Here is a 5,356-nt window from a genome sequence, read left to right as displayed (position 1 = left end):
CGCCCTATAGACGAACGTCGTCTATTTCAGATAGTCGAACTCAGTGAACGAGAAAGCAGTCGAATCAGATAAGGTGGCTTGTCCATGCCTTATGTTCGACATATGATATCGTGATACAAAAGGATCATCAACCGGAATCATCTCTGGCGTTCGTAAAGATCACGAACAAACTCTATTCGAGATAGGTAGTCATAGTGTCTTGCTAGAGACCGCCTATGACTTGTATATCCGAAATAGAGATTTCGGATTATACTGCTATATCGAATGAGCCTACAGGGTCACACACGCAGGGAAGGACAAATGCACGAGGGAAAACGACAAAAACCGAGACAGAAGGGTCTGGAACGGACGGACCGGAAGTCCAGAACGGACGGTCCACCAAGTCCAGACCCGACGGTCCAGAGTGCGCGGTCTGTCCGTTCCAGAAGGTCTGGAACGGACTGTAATAACCCGAATCCGGTTTTGAATATTTAATTAATTTCAGAGAAGAACGCGAACGTAATCTAAGTCCGAGAATTTCGAATCATTACCCACGATATAGGTGTGATAATTGGATTAATGGATAGTTAGAATCAAAAGAGGACGTTTCAAGGAACGTTTAGAAACAAACGGCGCCCAATTTGGATAAGAAACGAGTAAGTTACAAGCCAACGAAGTCGGACCAAAGAAACGAATCGAGAAGAGGAAATAGAGTCTGGTCCGGAGCTGACCAAACGTGGTCAGCCGGATCAGAACGCTCAGTCGGACCGAAGAAGCATGAACGGACCAAAATTCTGATTTGGTCATCCGGTCCGGCGGACCAAGTTCTTGGTCCGGCGGACCGGCAGTGCAATTTCTGCCAGCGAAGCAACCGCGTTCCCACATGTTTTTCTCGCGTAAAACCGATCTTTTCATAAGGCATTCCCAAATTCAGGAGTCACCAACTAACCCCTAAACTGGTCCCCTCGACGCCTAGCTCTCCCTCTCGCTCATAATACCCTCATCATCTCCCTCACTCAGCCATGTTCGGAACAACTCTGCAGAAAAAGAAAGAGAGGTAAAGGGAGAAAGAGGAAAAGAAAGAAAGGGAGAGGAGAGAAAGGAAGCTCGTGGAAGTATAGAGGGACTGTCCTAGAAGGTTTCTAGGAGTTCTTGACGGAGAGCAAACCCAGAAACGTCGCACAAATCTCGGCCAAGACAGCTCATAACCAAAACAGAGGTGAGTGGCTTGAGTTGCGTCTGTGTAAGCTCGTTTTCATCGATGTGATTGTATTATCTCGATGATTCGTTAATTGAGTTTGATAGAGGACATTTCAACGAGAATTTAGAAACAAACGGCACTTAATTTGGCTGAAAAACGAAGGAGATATGAACAAACGAAAATTGTGGAAAAACTGAAATTTGCAGAATCGCGATTTTTCGAGGTACAGGCATTACGAATCATTTTTCGTCATGTATACATGATATTTAAATAATCTATTGCTTGGATATAAAAAAAGGACATCCCAATGAACATTCAGAAACAAACGGTGCGCGATTTGGTTAAGAAACGAGTGAATTATGAGCAATCGAAGTCGGACCAGAAACCTGAAAACGCGAACGGCCGAACTGCCCAGTTCCGGTCCGCCAGACCAGGAACTGGTCAGCTCCGGACCAAGTCCGGGAAAATGAGACTGTACTGATATGTATGCGTGTTGAATATTGAATATTATACCTTGTGTTTTATCGTTTTAATACCGTTCTCGCTGGGAACGGGTTTTACCGGATCCAACCCGGGTTATTCACTAAGCAGTTGTGCTTAGCCCTTGTGGTTTCACCTTTTCAGATCACGAGGAGCACGAGTAGCACGTTTGAGGCGACGAAGACTTCAAGAGACAGCATCGTGTACGGGGCTTGCTTTCATTGAATAATTTAAGCGATGGAAAACGATTTCCATGTTTGTACGATTGTACCTTTTTAATGCGGACATGAGTATTTTGAGACTTAAATGTTATTTAATTTCCGCTGCGTGTTTGATATTAAAGAGTTTTAAAATTCTCGTATTTTTTTTTGTTTGCATTATTTTATTTGTTTTTCGTCCATGTGGCATATCATGCGACGAGAATCAGGATACGGGTGTCACACCGTCCGGTCCGAAACTGGCAGTTCGTCCAGTCTTGGCTTCTGCGCTTCATCTTTTTCGCATGTTTCAACCTCATTTTTGCAATTTTCCACCATATTTCGATCCGTTTTCGATTCCAATTGCTATCAAATCATCATTAATCATTATGTAGGTCCTAGATCCTTGAAGAAACATCAATCTACACCATTAGACATAAGAATTGAATCTCACAAATCTAACTCAAAGCCACTCACCTCGGATTTCTGCAATAGGTGATCTTCTCCGAACCTGTGCGAGTTCCACAGGTGGTTTCACGCTGCGAAATTCTCCAAAACCTTCTATAGTTGACCCTCTTTGATTTTCCGCGCTGGTTGCACCTCAATTCTCCCTGATTCTCTCTCTTTTCTTCTGTTTTCGAAGAACCAGTCTCTGGGTTGCAGAATAGTGATCTTCAACTGTTGGAGCCAGTTAAAAGCCCGATTTTGGAGAGAGTTTGGACCCGAAAATGGGGCAGGGGACCAGTCCATGTTGCACACTATGCGGTGAGTGGAAGCAGGCGGCGCGTGGGTCACATTTGTCGCGAAATAATTGTGGTCAAAAGTGGAAGAAAGTCAACGTTTTCCGGCATTTTCTTCCCCAGACCAAAAGTGGAAGAAAGTCAGCGTTTTTCGTCCGTTTCGACATATTCTGGCCTTTTAGTCCGGCTTCTCTATCCATTTTTAGGCCTTCTTGAATGTCTTTCGATTCCGAATTCTTCTCCGTCTTATTATTTGGGTCCTTTTTATTAATTATTTATTCCTTAAAAATAATTAGATATTTCTTATGGGATTCGGATATTACAGAAGGTGTGGAGAGAAGATAAAGATGCAAATGAAATGTGGTTAGATATGTCGTCTAGTATTAAGAGTATTGCCAGTGAGGTACTTGGAGAATCAAAAGGGTATAGACCACGAACGTCCGTTCCGGCTTGTTTTGGACAGGAACGTCCGTTCTGACTTCTGAAGTCGAGAACGATCGTTCTATCAAACCTGGAACGTCCGTTCTGTATCCAGAACGGACGGTCCGAGGTACAGATTCTGAAATTCTTCGTTTTCGAGGTCCGATTATGCAATCGTTGCTTAATCTGATCAACTGTGACTCAAATAGACATGATTTATTCTTATGGATGGTCCATAGTGAATGAATGCATGTAACTTAATCGAGATATTAGATATGCTTGATTTAGTGGGAGCTCCGGGATTGGGATTACATAATCGAATGGATGGTCTATTCGGATTATGAACAATCGTTGCACAGAAACCGGTTAGATCTAGAAGCTCTATAAGTAAAGCACTTGTCAAGGCCTCGATCGTACGTGTCATGGGCCATGCCAAAGCTGGGTGTGCCGTATTATCTTGGTGAGGCAAGATGGAGAAATGGTGAGTCTCATAGCTTGAAAGTAGATGCTTGATCTAGGTGCGGTTTCGAAAAACCCTTATTCATGTAATGCTAAGTGTGTACCTCCCATTACTAGAGCACCTATCAAGGCATCGATCATCCGTAACACGGGTCATGCCAAAGCTGAGCGTGCCGGATTATCCTTGTGAGGCAGGGTAGGAAATCGTGGTTCCTACAGCTTGAATATGGTTTATCTTGGGTTAAGTTGTCAAGTTTGACTTGAGACTTAATGGTACAGATGAGACAAGTATGCAATGATATTCGATATCATAGTCTCATAAAGGATCTAAGAGTCATATTAGATATGATTGACATTAGATGTCTACCTAAATAGCATAAGACTGAGTGTAAAAACTTGTTCTTATGCGAAATACGGATCTTAGTCCCATATAGAAAATTATTGTAGGGTTAGTTTTCTTTATGGGAATATAGCTTATCTTTACATCTGTGTTGTCACTGTTTTGATGATGGACTAGCTGGTAGTGGATCATAGATAGATTGACACTGATTGATGATGGACTAGCTGGTAGTAGATCATTAATAGAATCTGCATTTGTTTTGTTCGTTATGTTTTGTCTCTTTTGTAGGACATGGCGTCAACCGGTAGCGTACCGAGTTTGACGATGCGATCTATCCTTGAGAAGGATAAATTGACCGGGACAAATTTCTTAGACTGGTATCGTAACTTGAGAATAGTTCTCAAGCACGATAAAAAGTCATACGTCCTGGAAGGGGCTCTACAACCAGAGCCTGCGGCCAATGCCTCGAGAGCCGTCAAGGATGCTTGGTTGAAGCATCAGTCAGACGACAATGAGATCTCCTGTCTCATGTTGGGAAGCATGACCCCGAATCTGCAAAAGCAGTTTGAGGGGAAGAGAGTGTTTGATATGATCGAACAGCTCAAGACCATGTTTCAGGAGCTAGCGCGTACTGAAAAGTACAAGACGCTAAAAGCTCTAGTGAAGACGGATATGCCGAGAGGCAGTTCTGTAAACACCCACGTCCTCAACATGCGAGCTCATGTTGAGGAACTTGAGCATATGGGAGTGAACTTTGATGGTGACTTGGTTGCAGACTTGATCCTGATGTCATTACCCGAGGACTATAACCAGTTCGTTATGCAGTACCATATGCACGGGATGACAAAGAGCTTAGCCGAACTGCATGGGATGCTGAAATCGGCCGAGCAGGATATAGTGGTGCCCAAGACTGTGCTTGCTGTGGAGAAGAACTCCAGCAAGAAGCGGCGGGGTAAAGCCAAAAAGAAGGCGGCGAAAAAGGCAAAAGTTGCCTCTACGCCCAAGCCTAAGCCCGATAAGGGTGACTGTCATTACTGCGGAGTGTCTGGACACTGGAAGCGTAATTGTCACCTTTACTTGGAGGATCTGAAGGATAAGAAGCTTGGTGAAGCTTCTGCCTCAGGTATTCATGTTATAGAAGCTAACATCTGTACTATATCTTCTTGGGTATTGGATACCGGAAGTGCCTCACACATTTGTGGAAATGTGCAGGGACTAAGAAGAAGTAGGATGCTAGCTAAGGGAGAAGCGGATCTACGCGTCGGAAATGGAGCAAGAGTTGCTGCATTGTGTGTTGGCGTTTACGATTTGCATCTTCCTTCTGGACTTGTTTTAGAACTTAGTAATTGTTACTATGTTCCTGCGATTAGCAGAAACATTATTTCTATTTCTTGTCTGGATCTGGATGGTTTTCGATTTGTGATTGAGAACTCGAGTTTGATGATTTATCGAGACGATATTTACTATGGTAATGGTTATCTAGTTAATGGTTTATACGTCTTGAATGATCAGCCTTCAAACTCAACTTCATCCATCTATA

This window comes from Tarenaya hassleriana, unplaced genomic scaffold, assembly GCF_000463585.1.
Source record: "Tarenaya hassleriana unplaced genomic scaffold, ASM46358v1 Cleome39, whole genome shotgun sequence".
NCBI classification, from domain to species: domain Eukaryota; kingdom Viridiplantae; phylum Streptophyta; class Magnoliopsida; order Brassicales; family Cleomaceae; genus Tarenaya; species Tarenaya hassleriana.
This window is presented reverse-complemented; position numbering follows the sequence as displayed.